We start from the raw sequence: 18,634 nt of genomic DNA, 5'->3' as shown, positions 1-18,634 counted from the left end.
AATAACTTGAAACTGTCAAAGATCGACCTACTTTTCCCATAACATTTTTAATTAAACTTTTAATATTACAACAAAAAAATTTATGCAAAATATATTGTCTTCATTAATCTTTTTCTAATAAAGAATAGAAATTATACTTTTTGCAATAATCAACATGAAATTTAATTAACAATTATCTGATTCTTGTGTATATTAAAAGTAAAGAAAAAAAAGAATAATTAATTTTTTTCTTTAAATTAAATAAAATTAAAATTGTTTTATCAAAAGTTTAAGAATGAAAAAAAACTATTAATTTATACATAAACAATTTAATAATTTATCTAATGAAAAATACACCATTGTCGCAAATTGTGCATCTTATAATTCATCCATAAAAGCTTTACAGAATGAATCACATTATCAAATCATCCATTTAAAGAGTCTTTTTCTCCTGGAACGACTATTTTCCATTTCGATAAAAAATTTCAGAATGAAATAAAAGGCTGCACTTCATTTTACGAAGAAGTACTTTATACGATCAATCTTCCCACAAATTTCAATTTCTAATCAGCAATAATTTTCAAACAAGAACATATTTGAAGAGTTGGGATCGAAATCACAAATATCAGGATATAAATGATCAAATCATATTAAATTATTTTGTACATTCAGATCTTTTATATAATTATTTCAAACCTAATTAAATGAATATATTTTAAATATTTTACCATATATTTCTATTTTCATGCAAGAAAAATGTTATTCATTTATTTATTTACTTTTTATATACTATAAATAACGTTTTGTAAAAAAATATACTTCATACTAATATACTTCATATTAAAATTTGTAAACATTTAACGATAAAACTCTCGAAATTTCATTTTGACATTTTTTACGCAATAATGGAATGGTTTGGCACAAATATGCTTTATATTATTTATCCTCCAACCATTGGAATAAAATATCGAAATAAAATCAGACCATTTATCGGTGAAATCGTAACCACTACGATTCTCCCTTTTAAAATAATGTTTCATTCTATTGTTGATAAAATATTGTAACGAAATCATATATTTCGTCATTAACAGTTTTAAATTCTGTTTACAATATCAGATGACCTGTACGTTAAAATTTCATCCAAAGGCGAAGTCAAAGGACTCTATTAGGGTGAAAGGGTTCAAAAAGCATTAAAGAAAGAATGGGAGTTACGTAAAGCCAAGTCAAGAATCTCTTGTACAATGGAGTCACAAAGGTTACAATTACTTCAAAGATTTAGGTGAAGTATTCAAAAGCCTGTTACATCTACATTCGAAATTTTAGCATCGTTGCACATTTCATTTTTTACTTAACTCAAAGATCTCGTTCAATATGATATAATTATTATATTTATTATAAGAAATAATTTTATTAATAAATTATATTTAAATAATTTTGAAATCTTCGAATAAATTGTCTTTAAATAATTTTTTTTTAACTTGAATTATAATTATATAATTTGTATGTATAATTGTATAATTTCTTTTGTGATTTATACATAATATAAAATACTACAAGAAAATTTGTATTTATTCAAATATGAAATCTTCAATAAAATAAATTATTATTCTAATTGATAATTGAATAGCATAATATTCAACTAGTCAAAAATTTTCATTGAATAGCACTCAAGAATGTTTCTTGTTTGTCTTGAAACTTATCTCAATTCTAGAAAACAATCATGACTATAACTGAGTATCTCCCAAGTTTTTCATCTAATTGAACGAAATGGATCTTTATCTGGGAAGAATGCTAAATTTCCATGATTAAATCTTCGATAAATGTAATGGCTCTTCTTCTTTCTTCTTAATTTCCTTTCTGAACTTTTTATTCGATCTTTGAGATCAAGAGGAAGCAAGTTATGAAAGTTTTGATAGTGAAGTGAGAAAGAAATCAGTTGATAAAGTTTACAATTATCATGATGAGACTATTTTCAAGGATTATGACAAAGAAATAAAGTTTTATAAATAATAAATAACCTTAATAAATGATAAATAATTTCCTATAATCTATTATCATTTAGAAAAAATTAAACAATTTATAAATAATTTATAAAATAATTGATAAAATAAATACAAATCTTAATAGTTTAATAAATTGAATTTCGAATCAGAATCATCTTATATAATTGTATTAAAAATATTTAAAAAGTAAATTTACATATTATTTATAATAATTAGACAAAATTATATAAGAATTTAAAATTCAAATAATTTTATAAATTAAATGACATAAAAGAAATAAATCGTTTGAATTTAAGTAATATTAAGAATAGTGTAAAAGAAGTGTACGTCTATCCTCATCAGAGATTGAACAAAGAATGAGTGACGGGTTCGGTCATTTAAAGAGACTTTTGTGGAAACAAGAAATATTTCAGCACAATGAATCTACTTATTTTACATTTTATTTATATTTTCAACTGGAAATATTAAATTCTAATATTATTCATTTATTTTAATTTTAATTCCACCTTCTCCCCTTCTTAATTTTATAATATTTATACTCAATTAAATTTCTGATGAATGTCTATCTTTATTGATTCCATAAAATAAAATAATGTCTCATAAAACATAAAAGTAACGTGAAATTAGTTTCAAATTTTATTTCTTTTTATTTTTTTAGACATAAAAATAATGAAATATTTTGCCAAATTAATCAAATGATAATTACTTCATTATTAATTAATTAAGAATTCTTTTCTGAAAGAAAAAAAAATTAAAATACTTATAAACATGAAATTTTAATTATATTTCAAAGTTTCTAGTTTTTTTTCTTCAATGAAGTCGAGTAATCGAAAGTGTTTTAATTTTTCTGATAAGAAATTATAATCGAGAAGCTTCCTTCTCGTCAAATTAAAATCTTAAATCTTTATTTTAACAAAAAATTTTACTATTTTAATGAATAAAGCGTTTAAGGTGAAATATGCTTGCCAGGATTTCACGAATGTTTTTTGTTCCGTTTAAAAGTTCATTTCTCTTGAAATAGCGTTCGAACGCCATCCGTTTTTGTTCAATTATCGATAAATTTTGTGCAAAAATCGTGGAACGAAAACGAGTATCGTATTTTGGAAGTATCGATGGTAAGATAGATGGCACTGCAATGCGTTAGTGAGAAAAATTGATCAAAATATTTTTTCTTTATATATCATTTGAAAATTCAGGAAAAATATTGATCTATTAAAACATCTTGAAAGCTAAAGCTTAAATAACAAGCTGTAATAAATTTTTCCAAATTATAGATAAAAACATGATAATGTAATTTTAATTTTAATTTTTATTATATAATTTATATATCATTGATCATTTATATTACATGATTGAGATAAAATTTAACATAAAATAAAATAACTATTTAAAAAATCATAAATATTTATTAAAATTAAATTTTCTTCGATGTCTTTTAATTTAATTTAATCGAGATTGTTGTTATTGGTAAATCAATAATGAAAATTAAAAAGTATTTTCAATTAAGATCGTGAGAGATTCGTGGCAGAGCCTTTAACATACACGAGAAATTTATTAATAAAGCAACTCATGAAGACAAAGAGTATTTAGGTTAAGCAGTATGATATTTAGGGAGCATAATGGATCACGTTATACAATATTACATAGAGATTAAATTCTTGCACGTGTTAAGCAATTTTCAAGTTTCTATTCGTTTGAGGCATAAGTTTTGTGTCTTTAAATATTTTCACGATACTTGAAAACGAGTTATTTAAATACTTCGTGTAATCGAATCGTCATTGTTTAATAATATTGAATTTCTAATTAGATGAGTTAAAATATAAACTTAATATTAATATTAATCTGTTAAAGCGAAAATTTAAAATGAATTATCAAATTGATATCAAATAAGAATATTTAATTTATATTTAAGTGCAAAATTCTTTCAATTATTATATTCCTACATTCCAACATATACATTTTCTTTATAAACTATACAATGCAAATTGCATATTATATAAAAAAATTTTCTATTGAAATTTTTTAAAATATCAGAGTTTTGTGTGAGAAAAAGAATTGAATCAAAAACTGCAATCAAGTCTTCGAATCAATGAACGAGAAAAATTGCGAGACTGAAAATGCATTGATTGTATCCAACGAAGTTAGATGCAAAAAAAAAAAAAAAAAAATGCAAATGAAGCTTGATGCGACAAAGCAATTTAGATATATGACACAAAATCGGTGCTGTAAGTGAATTTTCAGTGATTGAAATAGTCTCCATTCTAAATAAAATCAAGCCTGACTAAAATCTTTCATGTTTGAATGATTCAAAATCTAATGCATAACCTCAAAAAAATATTTGATTTTTCACTATTTCATTCGACATGTATATTTATTATAAATTAAGAGAAAACTAAATTCAAAAAAATATTACAAATCGCAGAAATTTAATGTTGAAAATATTTTGCAAAATTATGAAAAATCCAGCTTCGAAAATATTTCATAGAAATAAAAATCTAGCGCTTACTTATTAACCCCGAAGCACGAATGAACTCACATTACTTGGAATATTAATTTTCCAGACGCGAAATAATTTTTTCATTTGAAGATCTCCTGTTTTTTATAGTTTCATTTTTATTAAAAATAAAAGTAATAACATTATACTTTTCCAAAAGTAAAATCAACTTAGACGAAACTAATTATATTAACCTATAAGAAGATTCTACTCAAATAGCGATCATAAATCATGAAAAATATTATTTAATTTAATTTCATTAAAAATAAACGAAAATATATTTGTATCTTTGAAAAGCTTATCCTATATGAAACTATATCAAGCCATACAAAATTTTTACTCGAGCAACGATCGTATAACCTCTGAACTCCGAGAAATACGGTTTCAAATAAACAGGAAATCATTTTACAAAATATAATCTCACCTTATCACGTGCAAGAAAATAACACCTCTAAACGTCAAGATATATCCTGGAATTGAAAATTGAAAATACCAGGACACATGATACGATCATCCCCAACTTCCCGGTTCATATTCCTTCGTTCAGCTTCGTCCATCGGATAACCGCCAATTTTCGAACACTGCACACGGCCAAGATTCTCGATTCAGACAACCAGTCTCTCTTTTTCGTTTCATTCTTCGAAGAAAAATTTGGGCCGACGGCCATAATTCCATCGAAATTTCATGAAACGTCGTTTCGTACTGATTGTACCAGATATACTGAATCTTTCCCCCATCCATGACAATTCGAGGGGACTCGTCGATCCTTTTCTTGTCTATGATCAAAGCATCGAAGCACGCTCGAATATCGTGGCAATCACGGGACATTCCTTCTTTCACGGTTGCTCGATAAAGGCTATGACCCACATGCTCACCGACAAAGAAACGAATCTATCCCCCTTTATAAGAGAGAAAGCAACACCGGCAGTGCTTCACATCCCAGTGAAATGCTGATCTCGTGTGGCATTTCGTGTGACGTTTCGAAACGAAATTACGTTCTCTTCGAGATTTGATATATGCGGTTGCATATGTATAACGATTTGGTGAACGTTGTTTGGCAACAATTTGGCTGGATATTGAATGAAATCGTTATAATGTTGTTTACTGCAATGTACGATGGACGTAGATTTTGGAAATATTATTATTATAGTACTGCTGGAATATCGTTGCTGATAATAAATAGTGATAAATTATAAATATTGATAAAAATTGATAATTATTATAATTTTGTAAAAATATTTTGTAGATTTATGATATAAATTTGATGATAACTTTTAAGTTGTAAAATAATCAAATAAAAAGAGATGTTTATACAATTTTTTTCCCTTTATGGATATATTAAGTATTATAATATAATTGTAAGAAATTAATAACAAATTGTGATAATAGAAATTATTTTCTTTTTGTAATGAGTCTGATAATATTGCAATTTAATGTTTGATTTCACTTATAAATCTTATAAATAAGATAAATCAGGGATGACGTAGGTTAGATTTATTATAATTGACAATAGATATCCCGTCACATATGAATTTTTTAAGAAGAAAGTTACTGAGATGGAGTAATATTGATTATTACTCGGTTCGAATATCAATCTTGGCACTCGGGAAAAGTAATCTGGGTTAGATCTTTTCCATTCCAAGAAAATTTGATTACTTTCATAAAATATTATTTAAGCAAATTCTATACGATATTTCCATAATTCTTACTCCTTTCTTATTCCTCCCTAAATTTATCATTTTCATGAAAAATAACTCATATCTTTTAAATATAGAATTATCCATAGTTTCTTAGAATCTTTATAGCGTAATTCATTTCAATTTTGTCATATGAAGTTTTACAATTGTCTCTTCTGCTTTTTTCTCTTCTTTCTTTTTCTTTTTCCTTTTTACAAGAAAATATTTTACGAATTTGCAGCCAAATTTTGTATTATAGATACATTTTTTGCATTACAGTACAAGCATCTAAAAATAAAATATTTTTTGAAAGAAAATCTCGAAAAGATATCTAAAATCCTTTATTACTAACCGAAATACAATTTTCTCTCTGTTCATACAAAATATAAATACTAGCTATTTAATACTAGTGATTCTAGCTATGTTTTTTGAAAAAAGAAAAAAAGCAAAAAAAGTGTAACATTATAGAAATCGATTACCACTGCAAAGGTTCAAATATCAATTCAACGACACAAGCGAAATCATTTTTCATTGATATTTGTCTCGAAATACTCGTTCTAAATTTACCCGTGAAAGCGAAAGAGAGAAAACGAAAAAATTCCATCTATATATTTTCTTTCTTCCTCTTTTTTCTCCCATATAAAATAAAAGAAGAATTTCGAAGCACGCAGCGAAAAAAATTTTCTACAATTTTTTACCAATTTTTCATTTCTTTGTAAAGCGAAATATGAGAAAAATATGAATAAAAATGTATACGATACACGATGAATAATTTGAAATATTGAAGAATGTCTAAATTATGCGGAAGAAAATTTTCGAAGAAATTTAGAAGACGTAAATTGATCACTGAAATTTAATGAAAAACGGATTGAGCAAAAGTCGTAGGATTCGTAAGAACTATAATACGTAATGCATTAAAATGGGCACCTAATGGTTTCTAGAAGAAAGATGTCAGCCATCAAAATCACATCAAAGTGTACGCTTATGCGCGAGCCACGATGCACAAATTTTCTTATCGAGTTTCTTATCTCTTATACCAGGTTTTCAGCTGTTGCGATAGAGCTTACGATACGAATTGATTATCGTTTAACGCGATGCTAAAATGAAAATAAGTTAAAATTTATTTTCGTACGTCATCCACACCGTTTATGTAAAAAGATGCGGGAAATGTGAGAAAATATTCCGATTCTTTTGCCTAAAAAATTTCTGTCATATTTATAGCTTCCATCTTCCATACTCTTAAATATAATTCATGTCTACTAAAAATTTTATACCATCCAATTTTACTTATAAAATTTTCTAATCTTTTCTATTTGAAATTTTTACTTCAACTTTATAGTAATTCTTTCGATGTAATATATTGTTTTTTAGAATATACAAATATATATTTATAACAAATTAAATATTGTCGATAAAATAGAAAAAAAAAATCAAAATTAGAACGACATTCGAATATTTAAATGCAAATGATCTAGATTTTCTATTTCAAACTTTTGTTTCCTGATGTTTCGACATTTTTTTCTTTGAAATATCAACGAAAGTATCAATCAACATTATTAAAAACTGCCCAACCCTCGTAAGATAGAATTTATTGCGAATATAAAACAAAAATTGAAAGATAGGATATCGAATGTATTCGAATATCAAATTCAAGTAACTGTATCCAGTTTCCAATTTCAAACTCTAATTGCAAAGCAGAAAGTAATAAGGAAATAACGGAATGTTCCATTACGAACACTTGGAAACGATCCAACCGCTCCATCTCGATATCGACGTATCTTTCGTTCCCCGGTTTTGAGTTTATTGAATCGAGTAAGTTTTTTTCTCGATATCAAAATTGTCTCGGTTCCCCGTTCGCCCCTTTTTTTTTTTTTTTTTTCTTTTTTAATCTACGAAGAGAAAGATTTGCCCGGAACGGATGTATGAAAGAGGACCAAACGTGGCCGAAATTGAATATTCCAAGTAGACGAGAATTGCATTCGAGAAGATTGAAGTGGTGAGAAGGAAAATATCGCCGGGTTATCTTGTAGGTTGATATTTCTTAATTCCAACGAGAAACGTGGAACGCAAGAATGCACTTCCCTTATTGGCCGTTTTTTAAGTGTACAAGGAGACGAAGGAGAAACCTTCGTCGAATGGTAAGTTGGCTCAGCAATTAATAAATTAAATCGTTGAACGAGAACGATTGTTTCAATCTTGCGAAAAGGAAAAAATTTATTAAATTTGAACATGGATGTAAGTGCATGCATTTTATTGCTGGATTGAATTTGTTGTAAAATTGAATAATGTTATCCGTTGTAATCTATTGCGTGATAAAATGTTTTCCCGATTTATCTTTGTTTTATTTCTGTTTAATACAGTACATTGATTGTGAATTATTACTTAATTTTGCCAAATTTTAAGGAATATTATTCAGATTTGAATTACAATTTCTTCTTCCTTTTTTTTTCTTTTCTTTTTTACTATTGGAAATTTTAATCAGTTAATGCGTATACATTTCGATTTAATTTTAATTACATCATCCACGAATATTTTCTCAATTCGATACTCAATATCCGAAGTGGTCGTCATCTATGGATACGATATGCATATCGATTGATATTAAACCAAATATTAAATTGGACATTGCTACAAAAAAAATAGAATGAAATATATTCGACCGAGACAAATTGGTGATAAAATAAAATTATAGAGGGATTACCATATTTTTAATGATAATTTATAGATACTGTAATGTCCAGGCGTAATAATGCAAAATTATTTGACATATTTTTCAAATTTGAAATTATATTCTATGAATTTATGATGGAATATTTCATCCTCGAATTCTTCAATTTTTTAAAATAAAAAGAATAAAAAAATACTCACAATGGCAACGTGAAAAAATGCACGAAACATTTAAGTAAAATATATTATCATTCATATCAATTCTGCACGAATAATAAATCACTTCGAAATTGTTCTTTTTTTCTTTTTTTTTTTTTTTGGACGAATTTATATCTTTTTTTTTTTTTTTTAATAACTCGAAATACACTGTTTCAATGTCACACGTATGCGCTCTAATCCGGGTTTTCCACAAACTGGCCACCGATATTACCACCGTGTCACGTTTTCCAACTCGTTTCTTCTCTCTAATAACATTTCAAGACTACGTACGTCAGCTTTCTATATTTATCGTCTTGGTCGTTTTTCATCGAAGCCACCGTCGAAAAATAAAGAAACAAAATCTTTTTAGTCAGTGACCGATTTCACAACGTTTATATTGTTCAAATTATTCCTTTTTCTTTTCTTTTCCTTCTGCTTCCTATTTCTTGTTTTCTTATTTCTTTTAGAGCGAATAAAATGAAACGCAAAGCTGTCTCTGCAAATTCATATCCGATTCGATTTACGATATTTATCATATTCCATTGTGAAATCGAGACGGAAGGGATGTATTATAAAAATATGTTTGTTCACATTTTAAGATTTTATATAGTGAATGAAAGTATTTCATTTATTTACTTTTAAATTTGAAAATTGAATGATCGAAAGGTTCTGAACTACTCATTGTAAGTTTCTTTCTTTACGAAAGTTAATATTAAATGAAAAACTAATAAATAAGAAAAAAACTTAATATTTTCTAGATTAATAAAAATTTTCTTTCGAGTAATTCTTTAAATTATATTAGATAGAAATTTTAAAAGAAATATACACGATACGTAACACAAATGATTGTCTCGATAATGTTTGAAAGCTACTCGATAGTCTAAAATGATTTAATTATGATCGACAGTCAAAGAATTATAATAAAGAATTGATTATTCTTAAATCCAATAAATTGAACCTTGAACAATATCGTTGTATCTTTAAAGGTAGATACTGTATTGGAATATTAATTAGCGAAAATTTAAGAGAGTTTCTTATCGACCGTATTTAATTCAAGCATTTAACTGAACCGTAAGCTTTAATTAACTCATTTAATGTAACACGTTCCTACATTCTGTACATCGAAAAAAAAAATTACCTTTCATTTAAAAATAAAAAAAAACTTGTTTTCGTAAAAATTTTAATTATCGAAAATTCACGTTTTATATTCTCTTTTTCTTCGAAATTTCATTTTTCTTTCTCCATGTAATGTCCAGAAGTTTGAACAGAGTTTAATCGAAATATCGATAAAATAGAAAAAAAGAAAAAAAGGGAAAAAGAAAAGGGAAAGAAAAATAAAGAAAAGATAAAAATCTAGGCCGAAGTCCATTAAAGAGCCTTGTGATAAAGCACTTAAAGCTTTTCAATTCGCCAGGCTTTAATTTATGCGTAAAGTCCAAAGCGTGTTAAAAGATCGTTCGTTAAGGGGATGGATGTTTATCGGAGAAATCGATTCGGTTGAACGAAAGAAAATTCGAGTAAGGGTGGAATAGCGCGAAAGGATTACAATTCAATTTCACCGAAGCTTATAGCTTTAACTCGATGTTATCCTATTCAATGATAACTTCCGTTTTCATTCCACCATCGAAACTCCATTAACACCCTTCGTTTCACCGTTAACTCTTTTAAATCTCGCCCCTAAAAAATTGTTTCCTAACAAATAAAATCTATCATCGATCCCTTCAATTTTCTTAATTCCGCTCTCGATATTGTATCAACTTCATATCACAAAAAATTCAAATGCAAATGTGAGATGATGCGTGAAAATGTGTCGAGAAGAAAGAATAAATTTTTTCCACTCTTTAGAGAAAATTTCAAATAAATCAAGTTTGGAAAATATCGCTATATAATTGTAAATTTCGATAATTCCTGAAGTGAAATTTGCAGAAAATTATCGGCAAAAACGAATTTTGAGAGAATAAGTGAGGTGTGAAGTAAAATTTTTTCATTCGAAAACTAATTTTCGAGAAAATTGAAGTCGATCGATATATTGAAATTTTCCCAAGACAGATAAAAAAATCTATTTACCTGATCAAAATGCTATAATTATTCAATTCAGTTCAAAATTTATCTTATGGAAGAAAAAATAAAAATTTTCCATATATTCGAAGTGATGAACATTAAAAGACTTACTCTGCACACTGTATATGTTCTCGCAGAAGTGCAGAGATGTAAGAAGAATATTGATTGCGACTAAAAAATAAAAAAAAAAGGGGAATGGAGAAGAGCGATGAATGTAGGACGTTTTCATTGGAACGCAAACATCGCGGCCCTTCACAATGCAAAGTGTACGGATTTTCTCGTTGTAACAAGCGTTCCATTGTAAGAGCGTATTTAAAACAGCAAGAAATAACTCGACTATGATCGAAACAAAGCCATGTATTCCACGAAATCGAATATCACTGGGCATTGCGATACAAAGTCAGTGATTCAAAAATAGGATGATCGTTCTAATTCTGTTCAAAAATTCTGTTCTTTTTTTTTTTTTTTTGGTTGGCGTCAAATAAATTTCTTCTACCATTTTATATCGCGAAATGTAATATAATACATGTTCATTGTTTTCAACGATTTTTTTTTCTAATAATATTTCGTAGAAATTTTATTTGTTTTGAAAAATGAAAAAAAGAAAAAAATATTAAATTCAACTTTTTATGATTTTCGATTTCGTATACAGTGGTAAACAATTTTTGGAAGAAATTGTTTTTTTCTTTCAAAATTTATTTCCAACACTCTTATTTTATTTATTTTTTTCATAACTCGTGATAGTAGAGAACTCTTAACTCTTTATCTTCTTGAGTGCTATTAAAAAAAAATTTTTTAAAAATAAAATATATATGCTGGAAATATTTTGAAGAAAATACAATAAAATAAACATATGCAACTCAGAGAATCACGCGTCCAACATTCCAAAGTAATATATATAAAATATAATTATATTTAAAAAAATAGAAAAGTAATACAGCATAAATAAACTCTTTCACTCGTTTCAAAAAAATTTTCGAACTGGAAATTTGAAATTCACTCGAAAAGATCATACGATGCTTTTTCGATAGCCACGAGCATAGAAAAAATCGATTTAAACCCTGTCCATTCAATCTGTATTTTCAAAGACTTATTACTATGGTTCTAGGTATCGTGATTTACCGATTGTTATTTACCGCACAGTGATTTACAATTGATTACAATTGCCATTAGTGGAGCTATCGGTCTGCACAATTTCCATGGCGTGTCTAATTAAACCAGATATCTATCCGACCATCCAATTACGTAACTTGAAAAATAGAATCGAGAGAAAAGGAGAAGGAAAGAAATTAAAAATTAAGGAAAGTATCCGTAAAGAAAAAAAAAAAAAAGAATGAAACAGAATATTAGGCAAAGCGAATTTCTGCTGACAAGCAATGGAATAAAAAATATACGCGACAGTGATCGTTCTTCAGCTTCAAAGAATGAAAAATTTTATTGCACGTTTGTTGGAAATAAAGCGAATTTGATAAACAACGAATGAAGTTTTATGCAAACTTTTTAAAATGCCAAAAGATTTTTAAAAAATTCTGAAGCGAATTTTTAAATGAAATTACTTAAGAATTATTTATCTAAAACTCTAGTTAGGAAATTATTTATCAAAATGAAGAATATAAGTGAATGTGAATTTAAACGAATGAAAAAACTATAATAACTCGTGAAATTCTTGATAAGATATTTTTTAATCGTAAATAAAAAAACTTTTGATGAGTAATGTTCTAAAAAAATGAAAGTTCAGCAACTCATAAAGTATACGTAGCTTTTATTAATGCCAAAAGAAAATGTGTTTAATTTTATGGGTAGAAATTTTATGTTTGCATCCTAAAGAATATGAGCCAAGATATACACGATATAGATGGAATTGAAATTAATTAAATATAGCATGATTAGGCATAAAATTAAATGCTTTCGAAAATAAAATTATTCTTCGTACAAAGAAAATCTAACTAAAATTATTTTACATATTTCTCGCGTTGTTGAAATATTTGACGCTTCTTTGTGTTACATTCTATTTATATTAAATAAAAAACGATGAACAAAAATGCAATCAATCAATTGAAATCGAATGTACACGAACAAATATCGAATTGTCTCGTTTTCGAAAAAGATTATTAAATACGCTTTTTACGTGAACAAGCGAAACATAAAATTAATTGTCAAATTTTATGAAATTTACAAAAATCCGAGCAATTCATTCAATAAAGAAATTTTTGCGTAATATAATATTTACTGCATCGGGTAAAATGAAATTTAATTCATTATTCCTTTATTGATATTTTTTCATAAACAATTTTTAATAGCCAAAGTTTTTTGATAGTTTATTAAGTTATTTAAGAACTTTTAAAAGTTCCTGAATCGTTTAACTATGTTTAAAGAAAATTAAAAATTCTACATTTATCACAGTGATTTTCCGCTCCAAAATCTTTCGTAAAATTCAATCTAATAAAAATTTCTCAAATATTTCTTAAAATGTCCATTCAACAATATTTTAAGAAATTTTCAATTCTGACTCAACTTATGTTCAATAACATTCTAATTATAATTCTTATTCTAATATTCCAACATTCAATATTTAAAAACATCTTTGAAATATTTTTAAAAAAATCATCATTGAACAGAATGAGTTCGAGGAAAAATTATATCGATCCCAGAACACTCCTATCTCGTGTAACTAATTTTATGCTATTGTCCAATTGCAATTCCAGAGAATAGGGGGTGAAGAACGTTCTATGACATCGCCGTTCTCCATTTTCCATGGTCGATAGAACGTTGAATAGTGCACGGTATCGAATATCGAGACTCGAAATACGGATTTACAGAGAAACATCGATTACCAATCCCGATCGATAATGTGAAAATCAATTTTCCAAGAGAGCGACTATCGCTTATATCAACGTATAAACAATCCTCCAATTCCCAAGACAGAGTGACACCCACTTTTCATACTGGATTATATCCACCTACGAATATCAATACTCTCCACGGGATATAGAGAGACATGTAGAATGAATATCGAAGGAAAAAAAAAAAAAAATACGAAAGACGGGCGTATCATTGACGGGCAAGTGAAATTTTCTAATACGAGAGGAAGATAGATGTGTTGGAAATAATATATATATATATATATATATATATATATATATATATATATATATATATATATATATATAGTGATATCGAAGCGAGAGAAATAGCAATGAATTGAATATTGCATCGTGTTATGGGAAATGGAATTTATAATATATTCGAGAAGAATCGGTTCGAAATTCCCAATTGAATATTTGGAGGAATCATGTCCCCTTTGGAATTATTGTAGAAAATTTAAAAATTTTTCGAATAATTATGATTCCTCTCTACATTTCTCAAAAAGATTCTTAATATTTGTTTAATATTTTTTTTAAGGATAATAAATTCACTCTTGAAATTACTCTTCTTTAAATAATGTATTAATTTCTTTGATCGAATGGATTTGATCGAATATTTCTTGAATAATAATATTGAATAATTCAAAAGATATTTCATTATTATTTCTAGAAATTTTCCACCAGTTTGTATATCTCTCGAATGAATCTTCAAATATTCAAGGCTGCTTACTGATTTTCAAGGTTTCATGTAGAATATATCATTCTTTAGGACACGGATCGATCAGTCTTATTTCGAATATTCTAAATATTCCTAACTAATTGAATCCACTCTATATATCGAAATATATATGTTCGAAGCTTGTTTCGTAATATTAAGTAAATTCTTTCATCTTCCATGCTTTCTTAGTCAAGAAGTAGGTCAAATATATTTTTTTGACGTGCTGAAAAAAAAAGTAAATCGTAATAATAATCCCTCAAGATATATAATTAATTTAATTAAATCTTAAACAATTTCATATTGAATTTAAAAATTCTCAAACAATCATAAATTCTTTCAAAAAAATTTTTCTTCAAAAATTTCACTAAACATCATTATCACACTTCAAATTCAAATTGTCACTTCTGTTCTTAAATGAAACGTCAAAGCCCGTGCTTATAGCCCATTTCGATAGAAAAAATCGATTGATAAAAAATCTTCTGACATTCCATTTAAACGGAAAACATATTTTTTTTTTTTATAAAATGCACGAAAATTCTTCTAATATTATACACATATTATTTTCCAAAGAAATTACATTAAATTTTTTCTTTTATTATTTTATTTTATTATTCTTTGTTCTTTTGTTGGAATATAAAGTTACCCTAAAAAAAAAAATACAAGATTATCCACTTCTTATCACGCGATGATGGTTCATCAGATCTGTTCGAATCCTTCTCGGTCGAGATAAAATTTTTCGAAACGAGCCTATCACGAACCAAGGGTGTTTGGAATCCATCCAAGATCTCGTTTCAAAATCTCTCAAGTTTTCACCGTTCCGTGGCTCGTATAGCCGAAATATCGGATAACACGAAACTTCTCTCAACAATATGAAAATTCCTCGAGCTTCTAATAACCGAGAATCGTATCAGACTCGCTGAACAGAGCCACTTTTCATATTTCCATCGGTTTCGTATATTTTTTTCGCTTATATTGTATCCGGTGAAATTAAAAAGAGGAAAAACGACGAAATTTCCATTCCCCCTTTTTTTTTTTACATCCTCGTGGAAAGAGATTTCATTAACCGTGTCGATGGCCGTGGAAACTGGAAAGAAATTAAAAAATTATTTGCACGAAAATATTTTACTCGATTGCGAGTAAGATCGTGTGCCACGAATATGAAAATACAATAGGATACAATTGCAAATTGAAAAAACATTGATGAAACATTTAACAACGAAAAATGAATCTCGATATTGTGCGTTTTGGGACAGATAATTGTCGTGATTGTAGAACGTATATTGAATAAATATTGTGCAAATATTGTGTATAAAATAATTATTTTCAACCTTTCGAAATCTACGTTTTATTCTACGTTTATTATTATTAAGTTCATCATGAAACGTAGATACGTATATATTTATAAATATAACATAATTGATAATATAATAAAGACACGATAATATAATTTTCTTTGAAATTAATAACGTTGAAGAATTTTCTACTATTAATAGAAAATTAGAAAGAGGAAAAAAATATATAAATTTTTACACACAAATATATTTAATTTTTATTTCATTATTTTAATTTGACTTCTTCTGTATATTCCCTTTAATTTTTCTCCTCTTCAATTTGCAATTGCTATTCAGTAAACATTTATTAATATTTTCAAAGGTATACAACAAACAAATTAAAAATCCTCTGTATCGTGTTCTCGATAAATTTTATCACAGTTTACAAATCGTTACAAAGCGTTAATATCTCCATTGTGGGATACGTTTATAACGAGGGAAACGAAATTTTATTATTTTATTTTATTTGTTAATCGTTAGTTCATTTTGAACCACCAAGCATTTCGAATTATAAATATTGATAATTATTAAATATTCTATTTATTCTTGTTTCTTTGCCTAAAATCAATCATATACTATATTAGTTTACTATTAAACTTTTCTATATATTAATTCTAATTAAATAATATTTAATTATTTTTAATATTAATCGTATATTTATTACATCATGTAATAAATATATAATTATATCAATAAATCTAAAATATTCTAGAAAGAAAAAAAAAATCATTCAATCGTTTCAAAGAAAATCAATTAGCAAAAATTTTGAATTAATAATTTAAAAAAATAACTGAGAACTTTTGAAAATTAATTATAAAAAAAGTATCAATCCCAATACGATACAAAATTTATAATTCGAACGAAAATGTTTTAATAATAAAGAGCTTGATTATTTTCATTTCATTTTCATGAAATTTCGACCGATACCGGACGATTGCTCTTCAAATGTTTCATTCATTTTACATTTTTTCAATTTACATTACAATATCGCATTAATAAATTCTCCAATAATTGTCAATCCATCTGTCTCCCCTCGAACTTTCAAGTTCGAATAAATTATTCCTTCAATTTTCCAAACGAGCAAAATTTCATCCTTTTATCCTTTCGAGTGCGTGTATCCGCCTCGAATTACGATAAGTTTTCAATCGCGATACGTCTGTGAAAAAAACGGCCATGGTAAATAATACAAGAGGTGCGCGTGGTTAAATATCCAATCGGAAACGAATGGCATTATGCAAATGATGGAATATCGATGGGCGCATAATTCAGCCGGGATCATCGTAAATCAATTACAACGATAAAGTTGTAACGTTTCATAACACGCGGGGGGCGTGATGTCCGCATAATTTTCGCCAGGCTGATCACTCGTTGGGAAGGATGCATTGTCAAGCTTTGTAAGCGTGTAAATCAACATGGAAACGACCGCACGGTAACAAGTAACGTTGCAAATTACATGAAACATTACGGCATCGCGCCACATACCTCTAATTATTTATTATTCTTCGGTAATTCAACGATACAGCGCGTATACAATATTCACAGAGGAGTGGAATTTTCTCATCGTCTTTTTATTCCCCACTTTTTATTTTCATTCGTTTTTTTTTTATTCCTTTTTTTTTATTGATTGCAAATGAAGTTTTATGAAAATTATTCCATCAGACATCAATATAGATCTAAATTTGATAGAGATTGAAAGAAATTGAATAGAAGATTGATAGAAAAAAAGTGTAATTAACGATGAATTAGATGGACAGTTATAAATATCGAGTTATAATAGAATAAAAAAACAGGGAATCGAATCAATTGATCGAATTGATCGATCGATCAATGGCAGTTAATTATACATGATTTGCCTTGTGTTTAAACATTTATTATTTTTTTATTGGTCGTGATAAATTTACTTCCATGGATGTTTATTGGATATGATTGGATATATTTCTCTGATTGGATTCGAAGATTGATGCTGACTTTGGGAAGAAGAAGATATTTTTCTTATGTATAAAGAAAATATAAATTTTTTAAAAATATTTTTAAATATTATAGATACTGTACACATTGCACGATCTCTTTTGCGTTCTCTCTATACACAAATATTTTGTGTAGGGAACTCTGTTAAATGAAAGTAAATTGAACGTGGATACAAGATAAATAACGATATCATTGGATTCAATTGCGTTAGGTCAGCAACAACTCGTTGACTGGAGAACTTCATGATATTACTTTCAGTAAGAAACGATTGAGAATGTTGCTCCGGAGAGATACTCTCGTAATATATATATACTCTCAATATACTCTCGTAAATTTTCCTTAAAACTTTGTGAAAACATTGACAATGCTTTTCTTGTAGAATTCCCGAGGAGGATCAATGCTACCATCGAAATCGAGGGATATAATCGATGGCTACAAATTAAAATACTTCTACTTGGTGTATACATGTATTTCAATTTCTATTTTTCTTTGCAATAATTTAAAAATGATGTATATTTCATAAAGATCTTCCATATTTTTTGATCAATAACATAGTGTTTTTATAAATTGACGATTATAAAATTCTATAAATCACGATTTCATAATATATAAAAATAGAGAAACGAAGAAAACCATTAAAGTTTATATTTTTCTTAACAACAATCGATCCTCCTT

General features: G+C 27.1%; 1 protein-coding gene and 1 long non-coding RNA gene across 5 annotated transcripts in view; one reads left to right on the top strand and one right to left on the bottom strand.

Moving 5' to 3' along the window:
• The window catches only part of Glurb (metabotropic glutamate receptor B), a 256,855-nt gene that overhangs the window by 27,647 nt on the left and 210,574 nt on the right, over window positions 1–18,634 (top strand). The gene's annotated exons all lie outside the window — the stretch shown is intronic.
• On the bottom strand, window positions 15,264–17,601 carry LOC107965434. Its single transcript, XR_001705403.2, has 2 exons — window positions 17,474–17,601; window positions 15,264–15,744 (listed from the first exon to the last, which is right to left on the bottom strand). It is a non-coding gene; the product is annotated as an uncharacterized LOC107965434 (long non-coding RNA).

Source organism: Apis mellifera, linkage group LG13, assembly GCF_003254395.2.
Source record: "Apis mellifera strain DH4 linkage group LG13, Amel_HAv3.1, whole genome shotgun sequence".
NCBI classification, from domain to species: Eukaryota; Metazoa; Arthropoda; class Insecta; order Hymenoptera; family Apidae; genus Apis; species Apis mellifera.
The sequence above is the reverse complement of the archived record's forward strand: the minus strand, read 5'-3'. Positions and strand labels throughout refer to the sequence as shown.